We start from the raw sequence: 18,882 nt of genomic DNA, 5'->3' as shown, positions 1-18,882 counted from the left end.
TGTTGAAGAAAGGATACTGTCTCATTTTGGGTTTATTACATTTGTAGTCTTTTAAAATACATTTAAATTATAAAAACAACATTTTTATTGTAGAAAAGGCACATAATACAGGTTTGTGGTCCTGTCATGCAGAGGTAATAGCTGTTAGTCTTTTGGTGCCACTCTCGGTTGTCATTCTTAAAGAGGTGAAATGCTACCTCACCAGAGAGAAGAACTTACATCTTTCAGTTATGAAGCTGAATAAAATGACACTCTTTTGAAGAATATCCTGACAACATGTTGAAATATTTTAAACTAAATTGTGGTGGAGAGCCTTTTTTAAAAATGAAGAGTTGATGGGTAGAGATGGGAAAAGTAGTAGCTTTTAAAATAGAAGCACAAGGAAGCAGTTGTATTTGCCATTCCTGTGTAGTTGGAACAGACTTGGTCTTTGTCAGTAATTTCCACGTTGATGAATTAGTCTTATCTTCCTGAATATTCTGCTTATACTTCCTTAGTCTTTTTCTCTAAGAAGTAAAGGTGGTAGAGCCTCATCGCGGGCCTAAAGTTAGGAGGCTTGTTGTATGATTTTTATTTGTTTTGAGTTTCCATGGAATGGTTATCATGGGACTCCCTTTTGGAGAGATTGATCTAATCACACTAGGAAATTTGAAATACTTTGTTTTCCAGTTTCTCTGGAGAAGTAAGCGGATAGCCCCACTAATTGGATGACAAAGCTTGGGTCGGTGACGGGATTTTGTGGTCATAAGTGGCTCTTACTGCTCAGTTTGTTTTTGAGTTCTCTTATCCTTAACTCGCTCTTCTAGAATTCCTAGAGGACCTGTGCAGCAGCCCCTCGAGGATCGAATCTTTGCTCCTGCTGTCTCGGCAGTGTACAGCGCGGTGAGTACCTACCTCAGGGCTGTTTGTCAGATGGTGTGTGTTTTTTGCACATGAACCTTTGCTCTAATAAACAGTGTTAAATTGGTACATGATATGCGTTTAAAAAGTTCAATAAAATCTCAAATAGAATTAAATGTATATAATGTAATGTGAATAGATCTTTTTCCCTGTCATCTTACTGTAAGAAGTAGACACTGAACGAAACATTCTGTTAAGGTAGATTGACTCATGCATCTATGTTTGTTCTCCTCCCTTTTCTGCCTTCCATAAATATTGTGGTTCTTCTAGGATACTGAGTTTTTATTTTATTTTATTTTTACTATTTTCCCTTCAATTTTAGTAAATTGTACTTTTTTGCCTTAAATTTTTAATTTTACTTTTTTTTTCAATCTTTGCATGTAAAAATGCAGAAAGTTTAGAAAACACTGGTTTTAATGGAAGGGAATTTAAATATTTATGTTAAATCATTTAAGTTCATACATGACTGGAAATTTGAAAGAGGATGAATATAATAAAATTAGAAGTGGAGTTCAGGGATCTTAGAGTAAGTCTAAGGGAATTTAGGAGAGAACTGTGGAGTCTTTTTTATTTTTTGTCTGTGCTGCACTGCTTGTGGGTTTTTTTTTCCTAATCAGGGATTGAACCCAAGCCCTTGGCAGTGAATATGTGGAGTCTGAACCACTGGACAGCCAGGGAATTCCTGGACATGCTTTTTTAATGTTTTATTTCATCAAACCATTTATTTCTAGGATAGGGTGCTTTAAAGAAACTCATAATGTAGTGAGAGAATAAATAATTGTAATCCAACTGATACAATAAAGCAGTAATTCTTATCCTGTTTGGTTATAAATTACTTTTAGAATCTGAAAATGGTCACAGTGCATTCTCCTAAGAAAAGAGCATATACCCAGTGTTTGCAAATAATTTCAGAACTTCACGGATGTTCATCAGACCATTCATAAGACTCTGGTTAAGAACCTTAGTTAGAGATATCAGTTCACTTAAGTCGCTCAGTCGTGTCCAACTCTTTGCGACCCCGTGGACTGTAGCACACCAGGCTTCCCTGTCCATCACCAACTCCCAGAGCTTGCTCAAACTCATGTTCATCAAGTCGGTGATGCCATCTAACCATCTCATCCTGTGTCTTCCCCTTCTCTGCCTGCCTTCAGTTCTTCCCAGCATCAGAGTCTTTTCATAGTGAGTCAGTTCTTTGCATCAGGTGGCCAAAGGTAGAGATATGAACATGCTATTGTATGCTTCGTTGAGGAAGAGGCAGTCAGCCGGAAGATACAGGACCTTCTAGACAGAAAAGGGAAGAAAAGGCCTTCTAGGAAGTTAGGAATTAGAGGCATGGTTAGTGGAATGCTAAGTAGTCAGTCATGTGTGGGATGTGTGTTTGGTTTTGTAGCAGAAGTAGAGATGAAGAAAGTGGGTTTTAAAGGTTTTAAGGTAATCGTAAAGAGAGAGAACTTTGTTATGTCGGTAATGAGTAAGGTAATTGTTTTTCTGGTTTGCTCAAAACGAGTCTCAGTTTACACTTGTATAAATCAGCTGAACTACCTGTTAATTATTTTTTGAATTATTTTGTTAATTATTTTTTGAACCCTCTACAGCTCCTAAAATGGACTCAGTTTGGATGATGATGATATCTGCTCACTCTACTAATTGGGAACCTTCAACTTACATTAAAAAATAATCTTTAATTTTTTTTCTGGCACAACTTCCTCCAGGCCAGAGTTGTTTGTTTGTAGTCCTGAGCTTAGGGAATCTCCCTGCTGATCCATGGTTAAGACTGCACACTTCCATTATAGGGAACATGAGTTCTGTCCCTGGTTGGGGAACTAAAATCCCAGATACTCCACAATGCGGCCAAAAAAAAAAGTTCTGAGCTTAAAGGCTGTAGAATTTTATCAGGCATAACTCTTTAACATATAATTTTTTCTAATTTTGAAGGGATATCTTCAACATTAACTTATTTAGGAAAAAGAAGAAAATGAAATTTTCTAGTAATCTTGACTCACTTTCTAGAGGCATCTACTCTCACCAATTTTTGGTATATTTTCCTTTTTCTCTGTTGTAGGCTCTGTATAAGGTATTTTATTGTCATTTGTCACTTTATGTTGTAAGGTTAGCTTTTCCTATGCTGTTTGAAACATGTCTTAAATAATAAATGGGTTGTATGTTGTTTTGTTTTAAGAATTTAACATTAAATCAAGGTTTGACAGATTAATTTTTAAGCTTTTAATGTGTGTCAGACACTGTTATAGGTATTGGGAGTATAGTAGCGAGCAAACTAAACCTGTAGTTCTTATGGAGCCTATTTTTTTGTGAGATAGAAAAATAGTTACATGTATGTATGCGTGTATATGTGTGAGATATCCTATTGGGTGGTAATAAATGCCTTGAGGCAAACGAGGCAAGCTAAAGGGATAGGGAATGGCTGGACATCCTACTTTAGTTAGGGCTCCCAGGGAAGTTTTTATCTGAAAACCATGGCATTTAAGTAGAAACTTAAGAAATGAGGGTGTACGATTGCAGATTTTAGGAAAAGTGCATCTCTGGTAGAAGAAACAGCAGTGCGGAGGTGCAGAGATGGCGTCTGGAACGTTGGACTATGTTAGGGTACAGACCAGGGCAGAGACTGGAGTTTAATGTAGATGTGAGAGAAAGCCACTGGAAATTTAAGAGCAGAGGAACTGACTTTTTATTTTTAAAGGTAACTGTCTTCTATATCAAGGGTAGACTGATGAGGCTAGGTGGCTGTGGCTGTGAGGGGGAGGCGTGAAGATCACTTAGGAGCTTAATTGTAATACAGGCAAATAATGGTGGCTTGCTGTAAGCCGGCAGTGAAAGAGATGAGTAGTGCAGTTGGCTGTATATTTTGAAAGTAGAGTCAGGATGTGATGAGAGCTTGGATGTGGGAAATGAGAGAAAGAAGAGTAAAGGAGGATGTCAGAAATCAGCACTTGAGCAGCTGAATGGATGAGCATGATACTAGTTACAGGAATGAACGCTGGGTGAGAAACAGGGCCTTTGTTGAGAAAATGAATACATGTGAACATTATTTATGTGAGGAGTTAATAAGCACTAGGTTGTTTCCAGTTTTTCTTATCGTGAGTAATTCATTGAATTTTAACCCTTTTCTGGATTTGGCATTACTGTTGTAGAATAACTTTCTAGAAATGCAGTTACTGGGTTAAAGTGTAGACATGGTACATGAGTGAGGACACGTGACATTGTAAACGTAGTCCTTTAGAGAGGAGATAATCAAAATCCCGTGACACAGTACCTGTTGCACAGTTGACATGAATTGCTTTGCATTAAAGTTTTTTAATTTATTTTTCAGTTAGATCAGATTTGACATCTGGTATTAAAAGGTACTGTCATATATATGGTCCTTCAGTTAATGTAAAAAGTTGATATGTCAGTTATATGAAATGCATATTCTCAAAGGACAAAGGCTTTTAGAGAGTACAAAGCTACCTTAGAATATGATGTCTACTTTTTGATCAGTTTTTCCATTTTTAGTGATTCAGATCGCTTCCTCACTCTGGCAGCATTGTACACATTAACAGTGAGCAGGAGGGTAGTTGACCAGCTGCGTAGTCTCCCCTTTTCTCCACCCCAAGATTATGTATTGGTCTTTAGTCCTATATTGTCTTGGTCCATTAGGATCATTTCTGTGTCATAAAATAAAGGTAACCTTCAGTTCACCTCCTCCTGGCTCAGCATATGGTGCCTGTATGTCACTTTAATTGAGTTGGTAAAATTCCTTGAAAGGTAAAAGATACCTGGACAGCCTTTAAAAATGATACAGTCAAAGATTTCACTCTTTTATGTCTGATAGGGAAGCTCTACGACATTATGTCAGCCATTTTAGGTTAAATTGTCTGCTGATACTCAGAGAGGTATCAAAAGTAAGACTCCTATAATGCCTTCAATTTTACATTTGAGCCTGCTTACTATTTTATTATCATCTGGCTGTTCTGAATTTCTCCTTGAAACATTTATGAAGGGTGAGAGGGATGCTTATGTCATTATTCCTCATTAGCCATAATTACATCAGGGTGATGGATCATATGAACAAAAGAACAAAAAAGCCAGTATTTTTAAATGCTAGTAAGATCAGTATATACTATGGTAGACAGGAAATGATAAAACTAAAGAGGCATGAGCTAGTTTGAAATATATTCATTAATAACTGTCTTATTGGCATGCTTCCTAAGAACAAATTGTGAAGTTTTACCATATTGTATATTTTTTGGCTTATATCTGCATATCCAAGGGTTCCTCATCCTTGGATTCAGCCAACCATGGATCAAAAATATTTGGGGGAAAAAAAAAGATTTCAAAAAGTTCCCAAAAGCAAAACTTGAATATCCATTTGCTGGCAGCATATCTACATAGCATTTGCATTGTTTTAGGTATTAGTGTAATCTAGAGATGATTTAAAGGATAGGAGAGGATGTGTATACAAATACAAAGCCATTTGATATAAGAAACTTGAGCTTCCCGAATTTCACTATCTGTGGAAGGGTGGTCAAGGAACCAATCTCTCTCTGATACCTAGTTCAGTTCAGTTCAGTTGCTCAGTCGTGTCTAACTCTTTGCGACCCTGTGAACCGCAGCATGCCAGGCCTCCCTGAGTCCTGGAGTCCACCCAAACCCATGTCCATTGAGTCGGTGATGCCAACCAGTCATCTCATGCTCTGTGGTCCCCTTCTCCTCCTGCCCTCAGTCTTTCCCAGCATCAGGGTCTTTTCAAATGAGTCAGCTCTTCGCATGAGGTGGCCAAAGTATTGGAGTTTCAGCTTCTTTTTTGTTGTTGTTGTTGTTGTTGTTTTTTGAGTATCAGCTTCAACATCAGTCCTACCAATAAACACCCAGGACTGATCTCCTTTAGAATGGACTGGTTGGAGCTCCTTACAGTCCAAGGGACTCTCAAGAGTCTTCTTCAACACCACAGTTTAAAATAGCATCAGTGCTTCGACACTCAGTTTTCTTTATAGTCCAACTCTCACATCCATACATGACCACTGGAAAAACAGTAGCCTTGCCTAGATGGACCTTTGTTGGCAAAGTAGTATCTCTGCTTTTTAATATGCTGTTGGTTGGTTATAACTTTCCTTCCAAGGAGTAAGCGTCTTTTAATTTCATGGCTGCAATCACCATCTGCAGTGATTTTGGAGCCCAGAAAAATAAAGTCAGCCACTGTTTCCACTGTTCCCCCATCTATTTGTTATGAAGTGGTGGGACTGGATGCCATGATCTTTGCTTTCTGAATGTTGAGCTTTAAGCCAGCCTTTTCACTCTCCTCTTTCACCTTCACCAAGAGGCTCTTTAGTTCCTCTTCACTTTCTGCCATAAGGGTGGTATCATCTGCATATCTGAGGTTATTGATATTTCTCCCGGCAATCTTGATTCCAGCTTGTGCTTCTTCCAGCCCAGCATTTCTCATGATGTACTCTGCATAGAAGTTAAATAAGCAGGGTGACAATAGACAGCCTTGACGTACCCCTTTTCCCATTTGGAACCAGTCTGTTGTTCCATGTCCAGTTCTAACTGTTGCTTCTTGACCTGCATACAGGTTTCTCAAGAGGCAGGTCAGGTGGTCTGGTATTCCCATCTCTTTCAGAATTTTCCACAGTTTATTGTGATCCACACAGTCAAAGGCTTTGGCATAGTCACTAAAGCAGAAATAGATGTGTTTTCTGGAACTCTCTTGCTTTTTCCATGATTCAGCGGATGTTGGCAATTTGATCTCTGATTCCTCTGCCTTTTCTAAAATCAGCTTGAACATCTGGAAGTTCATGGTTCAGGTATTGCTGAAGCCTGGCTTGGAGCATTTTGAGCATTACTTTCCTAGCGTGTGAGATGAGTGCAATTGTGCGGTAGTTTGAGCATTCTTTGGCGTTGCCTTTCTTTGGGATTGGAATGAAAACGGACCTTTTCCAGTCCTGTGGCCACTGCTGAGTTTTCCAAATTTGCTGGCATATTGAGTGCAGCACTTTCACAGCATCATCTTTCAGGATTTGAAATAGCTCAACTGGAATTCCATCACCTCCACTAGCTTTGTTCGTAGTGATGCTTTCTAAGGCCCACTTGACTTCACAGTCCAGGATGTCTGGTGAGTGATCATACCATCATGATTATCTTGGTCGTGAAGATCTTTTTTGTACAGTTCTTCTGTGTATTCTTGCCACTTCTTCTTAATATTCTCTACTTCTGTTAGGTCCATACCATTTCTGTCCTTTATCAAACCCATCTTTACATAAAATGTTCTCTTGGTATCTCTGATTTTCTTGAAGAGATCTCTAGTCTTTCCCATTCTATTCTTTTCCTCTATTTCTTTACATTGATCACTGAGGAAGGCTTTCTTATCTCTCCTTGCTATTCTTTGGAACTCTGCATTCAGATGCTTATATCTTTCCTTTTCTCCTTTGCTTTTCACTTCTGTTCTTTTCACAGCTATTTGTAAGGCCTCCTCAGACAGCCATTTTGCTTTTTGCATTTCTTTTTCTTGGGGATGGTCTTGATCCCTGTCTCCTGTGCAGTGTCATGAACCTCCTTCCGTAGTTCATTAGGGTCTCTCTCAGATCTAGTCCCTTAAATCTATTTGTCACTTCCACTGGATAATCATAAGGGATTTGATTTAGGTCATTCCTGAATGGTCTAGTGGTTTTCCCCTACTTTCTTCAATTTCAGTCTGAATTTGGTAATAAGGAGTTCATGATCTGAGCCACAGTCAGCTCCCAGTAGTACACATTTAAGTCATACTAAATATATTCACATTGTCATTCGGACACCATTACCATCCATTACAGAACTTTGTCCATCCCATAAAACTATACTTGTTAAATAACAGCTATTCATTCTTCGTTCTTCCAGTCCTTGGAAACCACCACTCTGCTTTCTCTCTGATTTGGCTACTTTAAGTACCTTCTGCATATAAATGGAATCATACAGTATTTGTCTTTTTTAGTGACTGTCTTATTTCCCTTATGGCTCAACTCGTAAAGAATCTGCCTGCAGTGTGGGAGACCTGGATTGGGAAGATCCCCTGGAGAAGGGAAAGGCTACCCACTCCAGTATTGTGGCCTAGAGAATTCCATGGACTGTAGAGTCCATCGGGTCTCGAAGAGCCGACATGACTGAGCGACTTTCACTTTCACTTTTAGTTCACTTAGCATAATTCCATATTGTTGAATGTATCAGCATTTTCTTTTTAAGACTGAGTGATGTCCCTTTGTATGTGTATAACACGTTTTGCTTATGTGTTCCTCTGTCAGTAGCCACTTGGTTTGCTTCTTCATTATAGTTATTGTGAAGAATACTGCCATGATACCTCTGAAACTCCACTTTCAGTTCTTCTGGTTATATGCCTGGAACTTGAATTGCTGAATCATGTGATGATTTTATTTTTGATATTTTAAGAAAACAAACAATACTGTTTTGCACAGTGGCTGTAACATTTTACATTGTCACCAGAAGTGTACGGCTTCCACGTTCTCCACATCCACTCCAACCACTGCTGTGTTCTGGGTGTTGTTGGTTTTGTTTAGTTTTTGCTGGTAGACATTCTAATGAGTATGAAGTGGTAATCTCACTATAGTATTGATTTGCATTAGCATAATGATGTTGAGCATCTTTTCATGCGTGTCCTGGCCATTTGTGTATCTTCTTTAGCAAAATGTCTGTTCAAGTCTTCTGCCCGTTTTTGAGTAAAATTGATTTTTTTTGTTGTTTAGTGTTAGTAGTTTTCTGTATACTAATCCTGTATCACATATGTGACTTACAAATATTTTTCTCATTCTGTGAGCTACATTTTTACTCTGTTGGCAATGTCTTGATAGATAATTTTTTTTTTTTTATTTTCATGAGGTACAACTTGTCTGTTTTTCCTTTTGTTACTGATGCCATTGGCGTCATATCCAAGAAGTCATTTCTAGATCCAGCGTAATGACGCTTTTGTCTGAGGTTTTAGGTCTCATGTTTAGGTCTTTGATCTGTTTTGAGTTAATTTTTGTGTATGTTGTGTGTAAGGTCCAACTTTGTGCCTTTGCATGTAGATACTCAGTTTTCCCAGCACTGTTTGTTGACAGTGCTGCCCGTTCCCCACTGAATGACCTTGGCGCTCGTGCTGAACATGTGTCTCTGCGAACACGCATTGCTTGGCTCCCTCTTCTCTTCTGTAGATGGTCTGTCTGTATGCTGATAGCACACTGTTTTCATTCCTATAATTTTGTAGTAAGTTTTGAAACAGAAAGTATGAGTCCTTCAACTTCTTCTATTTCAAGATTGTTTTGTCTGTTTGGGGTCCCTTGAAATTTCATATAAATTTTAGGATGGATTTTTCTGTTTATATCTGCTGGGATTTTGGTAGGAATTGCATTGGATCTGTAGATCACTGTGGATAGTACTGACATCTTAGCAATATGCAGTCCTTCCTATCTATGAACATGAGATGCGTTTCCATTTACTTATGTCTTCTTTCCACTGTGTTTTGTAGTTTTCATTGTACAAGTGTTTTGTTTCTTCAAGTTAATGCTAAGTGTTCTTGTGGATGCTGTTGTACATGGAATTGTTTTCTTCATTATTTGTGTTTAGAAATTCAACTAATTTGTGTGTGTTGACTTTGTATCCTGCTACTTTGATGGATTCATTTATTGTTGTAAGAGGTTTTTTTTTTTTTAAATTTTGGTGTGAAATCTGTATACATTGTGTGTGTGTCCAAAATCACTGCAGATGGTGATTGCAGCCATGAAATTAAAGCCGCTTACTCCTTGGAAGGAAAGTTATGAACAACCTAGGCAGCATATTAAAAAACAGAGATATTACTTTGCCAACAAAGGTCCGTCTAGTCAAGGCTGTGTTTTTCCAGTGGTCATGTATGGATGTGAGAGTTGGACTATAACGAAAGCTGAGCGCCGAAGCATTGATGCTTTTGAACTGTGGTGTTGGAGAAGACTCTTAAGAGTCCCTTGGACTGCAAGGACATCGAACCAGTCCATCCTAAAGGAGATCAGTCCTGGGTGCTCATTGGAAGGACTGATGCTGAACCTCCAGTACTTTCACCACCTGATGTGAAGAACTGACTCATTTGAAAAGACCCTGATGTTGGGAAAGATTGAAAGTGGGAGGAGAAAGGGACGACAGAGGATCAGATAGGTGGATTGCATCACCTACTTAATGAACATGAGTTTGAGTGAACTCCGGGAGTTGGTGATGGACAGGGAGGCCTGGCATGCTGCAGTTCATGGGGTCGCAAAGATTTGGCCACGACTGAGCGCCTGAACTGCACTGAGCCGTGTGTGTATACATATATGAACAGTATCTACTTTCTCTGCACAGCTCCTGATAGACTTTTAGGTTGTTTCTGTATCTTTGCTATTGTGAATAATGCTGCAGTTAATACAGGAATGCAGATGTCTTTTTGATATCTTGTTTATTTCCTTTGGATATGTACCCAGAAGTAGGATTGCTAGATCATACGATTAGCACATTCTAAGGCTTGTATTACTTTAAAAGATCATCTTCAGTTTTACAAAAGATTTTAAGATAGTCTAGATTGAGTATGTTTTATCATTTCCTTGCTCTTCCTGGACTCATATTTTACTAATACCTTCAAGTTTTACTTTCTTAAAAATCTGTTTCTTACACATCACTAGTATTAGCCTCCTTTCTTTAGATAAATCTCACAATCAGCATCATTAAGTATTTATGAAATCTAGATGCCACTAAAACTGTATTATTTGTCTTTGTGAAAAATAGGTGTGTTAATTAGACCCAGTCTATTTGGTGTATTGCCTTTCTTTCTAAATGTAGAATTGTTAACTGTTGTAATAATTTAAGACATTTTTGAAGTTACTTTTCCCCAGCATTAAAAATACAGCTGAAAAGCTTCTGACTTCTTGAAGTTTGCTTTTAGGGATTAAACACATAGGTGTGGTAGAGTTATTAATGATATTGAGACAGTTAGTTCAGTAAATATTTATTGAATAATAATTGTGTGCAAGTTTTTGTGTTAGATAATCTAGGTTAACAGTGGTAGATAATATCCTTATCTTTAAGAGTTTTCATTTTATCACATGAGATGGTCAATACATTATTTGAAGCTCAAGGAAGTTGTAAAGTGCAGATGGGGAGAAAGTTTGGATTGTGTACTAGTAGAAGGTGAGGAAAGGTGTACTAGTAGAAGGTGAGGAAAGGTGAACATATTCCAGTTAAATCTTTTGAGATGGATGAGAATTCTACTCTGGAGTGCAATGAGTCATGAAATGTACAGTTAACTCATTAACAGATGGGGTTTAGGGGCACCTACTCTCTATGCAGTTGAAAATGCTCAGGTGTATATATACCTGGCTATATAAAAATTGAGCAAATCTGGTCAGAGCTGTTCTTCCTGAGGAAACTGACAGAATACTTTATAGAACATTTTCTTCATTATCATCGCTAACACTTGGTCAGTACTAACTGTGCACCAGGCTCTCTTCTAAGCACTTTACTTGTATTAATTCATTTAATCCACATTATAGAGGTATGAGGTAAGTACATCTCCTGTTTTAGTTGGGCATTTATTAGTAGTTACTGGGCCCCTGGCAGTGTGCAAAGTGCTGTACATAGAGTGGATTGCTTAATCGTTATGGCAACCTTCATTTACAAATAAGGAAATGGAACTTTCTGAAGTTACATAATTTGATTACACATCTGTCTGACTTTGAAGCTCATGTGAAGTACTGTATCTTACTGGGTGGGAAGCTGCCTTCTTCTTGTTGAACTCTCACATAAGGTATAATAGCAATACGCAGTTTTGGGGGAATCAGGACTCTTAATCATCTATGAAAGCTATGGATCTACTTTGCAGAACAGTGAGCATACGAAAATAGTTTTTACTGCAGTTTTAGAAGAGTTCAAGTATCCTTTGAACCTGGCTAAAGAGCCTTTAGTTTGGTAAGATTCCTTGCTCTAGTCTAGACCAACTTTCCCCTTGCAAGGGTGCCATGTTGTACTCTTTTCATGATTCTCAATGTAGGGAAATAGCTCATTTATTACTTAGTACATTGTGTGTTAAACTGACAGAGACTTTATTAAGATTTTAACCACTTTTCCATCTTGAGGTAGCCTTTTTTTAAAGCATTAGTATATGTTTAGCTCATTTATATCCTTGCTATTAAAAATTCTGGATCCATTTTGCTGCCTATCTTGGTATCTGCTGAGTAATGACATTTATGAAAGTTAAGATTCCTTGTCATTAATATTTAATGTGGATTTACTCATTAAATGTTAAACCACATACCTAATTAAAATAATATTTAATATATATTCACTGAGTTTTCTCCTTCAGAAGGATTAACTTTAAAGATAAAACGTGTTCTGTTGTTAAATGTCAGCTAGAAATGGCTTTTGAATTTGTAAAATAAGAAAATAGTAGATATAGTAATCAAGTTCTTTAATATTAGAGAATTTTGAAGATGTGTTTCTTTAAACTCTGAGATGGTGTCTGTAGGGCCATTTCATAAAGTATTTTATGCCCTATTATTCAAAAAAAACACAACTGATGGGGCCAATTTAAAATAAAATGAGTCATAGGAAATTGGACTGTTTTAAGTAATTGTGTAGTAAATGAAGTTGTAATTATTTTAAGGAAAAAGAAACAAGGAACATTATTATTTTAAGGTATGCAATTATTATTGCTGTGAAGTTGGTGGCATGAATAGAGAGGTCATTTTTTACCGTATGTTTTGATAGACATGGAAACATCTAACTGACATCACTCCTTTTTTAATGTTTTAAAAGCACTCTGCTGTTAGGGTAATCTTACAGGCAAGAGATTGTGAAGGATTAGCATCTTTGTTGTGTCCTTCTTTGCTTGCTTAGTTGCCGTATGGAATACAGAATGGTCAAGTGAAGGATGTTTAGTTTCTTTAGCTCTTACAAATCCCAACGAACCCTTGGATATGTTGTTCATTCTTAGCATTGTTAAATCAGCAGTACCTTTTTTTTCTTTATTTGTTCAGTATGTTGCAGGAAGAGGGGACCCCTTCCAGGGCCAAAGAGTGGGCTGTGGTCTGACACTTGGAAATGAATTGGGTGAGGAGATAGATACACACTTGGTTGTGAATGGCCACCTGGCTGGAGACCAGCAGGGTGACGGAACCCAGCAGAACTGCTGTGCCTTGTGGCTTGCAGTCGCAGGGTTTTTGGTGATGGGGTTAGTTTCAGGTTTGTCTCTGGCCAGTCATTCTGACTCAGAGTCCTTCCTGATGATCCACGCATCACTCAGCCAAGATAGATTTCAGCAAGAAGGATTCTGGGAGGTTGGTAGGACATGTGGACTGCCATCTCCTTTCTCCTTCTGACCTGTTCTGAATTCTTCCAGTTGGTGACAGCATGTTAGTTTCACCTTCTTTACCAGGCCCTGCTGTTGTAAGAGAGTTCGTGCGGATCATCACCATGGGGTCTGGTCGGAGCAGGCAGCTTTGGTCCGTGGTCCCCTAATGAGCATCTGTTCAGTGACCTTTCTGTCCTTCTTTTGGTCACACAGTACAGCAGGAGGGACCATGATTCCTCTACCAGGGATCAAACCCGTGCTCCCTGCATTGGAAGTGTGGAGTCTTAACCACTGGATGGCCAGGGGAAGTACCTACTTAACCTGTCTCAAAAAAATCAGAAAAATTAATTAGGAGCATGTTTCAAATATTTATTTAAAAAGTTCTATAGACCAATTAAGAGAGTTTGGTATTGGTGAAAACATGCATAGAAAAGGAAAGAGGTGTAATACTGAAATGTATAATTAAAGATCATTAGACTCAGATAGTGAGCTGGGCTGGGTGAGAATATTTCAGCTTTCTGGAAGGTCTTTATCTCATTAAAATCTTTCCAAATATTGGTCAGGCATTGGCCAGTGCTAATTGTTTTTCAGAGGAAGCTGATAAATTATATAACACAAAAAAGTTTGACCCAGACCAAGTTTGGGGTGGATTTCTTTCTTCATGTATTTTATGTGTTGGGCTAAGTTCTGTGGGAGAAAATGTGGTAGAGAGGGTTCACTTACACTTTGGCTGGAAAGACAGAATGTGCTCACAGGAGTTGAACTGTTAAAAGAACTAGAAGAAAGGAGTTGTTTACCATTTCAGTGGAAGAGAGGAAAGCCAAACCAAAACACAACACTAAACAAAAGCAAACTCCTCAATCTTTGACCGCGCACCAAGGTCTTTGTGCTTTTCTCTTAACGGATTTCTTTCAAACCCTAACCTGTTCATTTGTCAGACTTTGTTTTTTTTTTTTTTTTTTTTTTTTGAGCATCAGCTTGTGTGGCATTGTGCAGAGCACAAGGGATACAGTGCTCTCTGCCTTGAAGATGCCTGCAGCCTAGTGGGAAAGTTGAACGCGATTGGTTGTTTAAGTGCAAGTGTGATTAATGCTGAATTAGAGGTAGGCAGAGAATGTCTTGCTATTCTTGCAAGCATGGAGCCGCGGCTTGAAACTCAGCCGGGGACACAGGGCAATGAGAAATTTATCTCAGGAGAGGTGAGATTTGGATTGAGTTTCTAAAGATAAGGAGAAGGTATACAAGTGAAAAAAGGTATGTTTCGGAAAACTACAAAGAAAAAAGCATCTGGATGTTGGCTCTTGAGCTTTGGAGCCCATCTAATATTATTAGAAAGAGTTAATTACAAGATAGGAAGGACGGATTCTAGTAGTTAGAGTCATAGCTAACTACATGACAGCCATTGTAGATGCAGAGAAGTGTGCACATTGGGCTTAGTGACATTCCATTATTTTAAAGTATGTTTTTGCATAAAACTTGATGTTCATAATGATGAATTTGTACGATCAAGAAAAAATTCAGGTTGTATTTAATGTGCTGAAGATTTCCATCCAGAATAAGAGAAAAATAAATGTTGCTTATTTAAAGAGATTCATTCCTAGCTATCTGGAAAATCTGAAATTGTACAGTAGAAGGAATGACTGACTTTTCCAGGGATTCCAAGAAAGTGAGGTTATATCATAATCTAATATAAACTGTTCATTAAATGTGATGGGAATGCAGGGTAAAGGAAAGAAGAGACTGAGTTGGTTAAGTCAAGAAAGTGATTTTTTTACTTGTATTGGAGAAAAAAGCACATTTTAGGGTTAACGATATTTATAAATAATAGTGTTTTCTTTGTACCATCATACTCAGCAATAATGTAGCATAGATGTATATATATATATTCAATAGTCTGCCTTCTAATTTATCTTGTTACTCGGTGGACTAAACACACTAAGCAGGTGTAACCTGCAGGTGCTGTGAATACCGGTGAAGACTTGTCAGGGTTGTATTTAGCTCACTGCTTCTTAAGCCTTCAGTTGAATCAGCATCACCTGGTGGGGCCCAGCCCGGAGTCTCCAAATCAGTAAGTCGGGGTGAGGCCTACACATGTGAATCTTCATCAGGCAGCCGCATGCTGCTGCCACTGGCGCAGGGACAGCCCTTTGAGGACCACCGCTTTAGGGCCAGTGCGAGTCCCGAGCGTTGCCCTTTCCTGTCTGTGAGATGGGAATCAAAATAGGAATCCTTTGAACCCGAAACTGTTTGACTTACACTTACATGCCTAATACTAGGATTTTAAATGACAGCTTAAATGTTTTTAAACAGTGAAATATTACAATAGCCGCCATTTTGGGAATACTTTTTATATAACAGGCATTGTGATGCATTTTATCTCATTTAGTGTGTTCAGAGAATCTTCACTGAATCTTCAGGATACTCCTTATTTTTCATTTTACAGAGGAAAAAACTGAACTTAGGTAATTTGATTGTATAATTTCTGTGTGGTGGAGCCAGAATTTAAACTCAGGTCTCCGTCTGAAAAACCCATGCTCTTTTTTTCAAAACTTTTTATTTTTGCATTGGGGTGTAGCCAACTAACAATTTTGTGATAGTTTCCGGTGAGCAGCAGAGGGACTCAACCATAAATGTACGTATATCCATTCTTCCCCAAATTCCCCTCCATCCAGGCTGCCATTGAGCAGGGTTCCCTAGGCTATACAGTTGGTCTTTGTAACCCGTGATATTTTAGTAATGCTGTTAGGCCTATGTGTAAGGTAACTTTAATCAGTTTACCCTCTGCTTGTGTTACTTGTTTCAGACTTTTTGTCTAGAAAGTGATGGTCTTTGACGCATCCTCAGAATAGAAGCGTATAGCACATGTTTCATGTTACTTGGTGTACAGAGCAGCTTAATATTGTGACTTTGATAATGAGATTGTATTTATGTTTGTTCCTAGTTCTCATCTTGGATTGAAAAGCAGAATTCAGTTACCTTGTTCAGTTAGATGAATGGCTCATTATCAGTAAATGCAGATCAGGAGAAAGACAGCCCAGAAGTAGTACAGTGGGAGATGCCTGCTGCCATTACAGTTGTTAAGTCTCTACTGGTCATCTCCCAGCTCACCCAGCCATGTCTGTGGTAGGAAGTTAAGAGCTTTGATAGTAGTGGGAATCTTGAACAAATAAAAGCCACCACTTTTCATGTCAGTTTTCAGTGGTTCCTCTTCTGTGAAAAAGGATAGCAAATGGCCTGCTGCTGCTGCTGCTGCTAAGTCACGTCAGTCGTGTCCGACTCTGTGCGATCCCATAGACGGCAGCCCACCAGGCTCTGTCCCTGAGATTCTCCAGGCAAGAATACTGGAGTGGGTTGCCATTTCCTTCTCCAGTGTGTGCATGCATGCTAAGTCGCTTCAGTCGTGTCCGACTCTAGGCGGCCCTATGGACAGCAGCCCACCAGGCTCCGCTGTCCACGGGGTTCTCCAGGCAAGAACACTGGAGTGGGTTGCCACTTCCTTCTCCAAGCAAATGGCCTACAAAGTATGTATTTCTTGAAAAACTAAGGAGTTAATTTCATGCTTATGTAGAGTGTTATTTATTATAAGTAAAGGTAGTTTAATAAATGATTGGACTCACAGGGAACTTCCCATCACTCTGTTCCTTTCCCCAAGGCAATCATCCCTAACTGCCTAGCATTTTAATATTGAGTCAGGAAAGGACCTTGGAAGCTTAAGACCATTCTCTGGGCTACTATTAGCAATGAACGAAATACAAGTCTACTTACTGTCTTGGCCTGCCCCCTTTATACTCCTGTAAGGCAGCACTAGCCACCTGAGTCATATGCTAAATAGCCATATTGCAAATAATGAGATTTGGCAGAATTAATAATATGGTGTAATATTTATACGTAAATGTGTAAATGGCCGATTATGTGCAAGTTCTCTCATAAGTACACCATAAGTCCTGTCCCTCTCCAGATAATGAGGTAGTGAGAGTCACTGTGGTGGTTAGTCTTGGTGGCTGCAGGGCGAGAGAGGACCGCATGAACCTTCCTCTGCTACATCACTTGCTTAAGTAGGATTTTATAGGTCAATCTGGAAACCTAACTGCCGAGTTCCAAAAGCAGATTTGCTCACTATAAAATTTATGTGTGCCTGCTAGAAAAAAAAAAGAAACTCAGAAGTATAACAGGAAAAGAAGACCCATATCTGGCTACCTAAAGGGCCATTCCACTCACTTTAACATGTTTCTTCCAGTTGTTTTGCTGTGTACTTAAGAAAAAAATACTTCCGAAATCAGCATACCACAATTTAAAATTATTGGCAACTTCTCATTAAAAAGTCTTTCTAAATATGTATTTTAGGGATGCAGATACCCATTCCCCCAAGGAATTATGTATTTTTTTTTAACTGTTATAAATATGTTTAAACAAGTGACTCATTGCTTTACTTTTTTGCTGGCTAAATAATACCAATTAAGAAAAAAGTCAGAAAATGAGTAAAGAGAATGAAAATCAGCCATTATTTCCCAGAGAAACCTTTACATGTGGAGAGAATTCTTCATATGTTTTTTACCTGTATAGACATATATAAAATATACACATATAAACTAAGTTGTACACATGTAACTTAAAGGAGATTTTTGTTCATGCTTGCTTGTAAGTTAAATTTTTATCCTAGCATATCGTGTATATCATTTCATGTCAAGATAGAATTACACATTATTTATTGGGCTGTGATTTGTGTTTAAATACCAGAACTAATCTTTTGGCTGTGTTGGGAAGAAGGCACTTTTAGGAATGGAGATGTTTAAAATAAGAATATTACTTTTGTACTATGATTTATATAACTAGTCATTTGTTCATGGACACTTGTGTTATTTCTATATTCTTGCTTTCATGAATAATATAAATAATACTGTGATTAGCACCCTTGCCTTTTTGATCTTTATCTTGCTAATTTCTTCATGAGTGTAAAATAGCTGATTAACATTTATCCATCTGTTTAATGAAAACAAACAGAGCAGTGGAGTACATATGATTTTTACAAAGCTAATAATATAGAAAGGTTTATGAAAAAAAAGAACCTGTTCTTCAGCTCTGTTCTTATCCGTCAGAGGCAGCTGCTTTTAATTCCTCTGGCCTTAACCTCTGTTATCTATAATAGTTTTTTTACGGTTGTTTGATTTGTCATTATCCATTGACTCTGCTTCAGTAAGTGGTGTTTCAGTTTCTTTTACAGTCTTTCTTTTTCCATTTCCTCTCAGTATAGTTAGGTTCTTGGTCCCATTACAACTAAACAAATTTTTAGAACATGCAGTTTGGATACTTGATGAACAAGTCGTACTCTAAAGATGAAAAAGAGCAGTTTTTGTTTTAAAGGAGAATGATAATCCCCATGAATCTTTCTTATGAGATTCTCAGGAGTTCCCATGTGGCCTGTAAATAAAACAGACGAAACCTTAGGGAAACTCTTTCTGTATCTGATCCACCTGTAGAGTTTTAGGTATGGTGTCAAGTCTTGTCTCAAGATTTTATTCATTGCATTGTCCAAACCTGAATTATATTAAGAATAATAAAAATTTGATTCTAAGGAGGATGGGAATCCCTTTTAGAGCCAGTAATCGTTTCCTTAAGGAATATATCCGAAGATATAGGAATTTACTTTATTAGGCAGTCAATTCTTTTAG

The 18,882-nt window shown here is 38.1% G+C and overlaps 1 protein-coding gene across 3 annotated transcripts in view; it reads left to right on the top strand.

The window, feature by feature from the left end:
* The window catches only part of EIF4G3 (eukaryotic translation initiation factor 4 gamma 3), a 348,214-nt gene that overhangs the window by 85,479 nt on the left and 243,853 nt on the right, over positions 1-18,882 (top strand). For all 3 annotated transcript variants that reach the window (XM_040229503.1, XM_040229502.1, XM_040229501.1), the window contains exon 2: positions 807-882. The gene's annotated coding sequence lies outside the window, so the exon portion shown is untranslated. The remainder of the gene's footprint in view (positions 1-806; positions 883-18,882) is intronic.

Source organism: Oryx dammah, unplaced genomic scaffold (genome assembly GCF_014754425.2).
Source record: "Oryx dammah isolate SB20612 unplaced genomic scaffold, SCBI_Odam_1.1 HiC_scaffold_27, whole genome shotgun sequence".
Classification (NCBI taxonomy): domain Eukaryota; kingdom Metazoa; phylum Chordata; class Mammalia; order Artiodactyla; family Bovidae; genus Oryx; species Oryx dammah.
The sequence above is the reverse complement of the archived record's forward strand: the minus strand, read 5'-3'. Positions and strand labels throughout refer to the sequence as shown.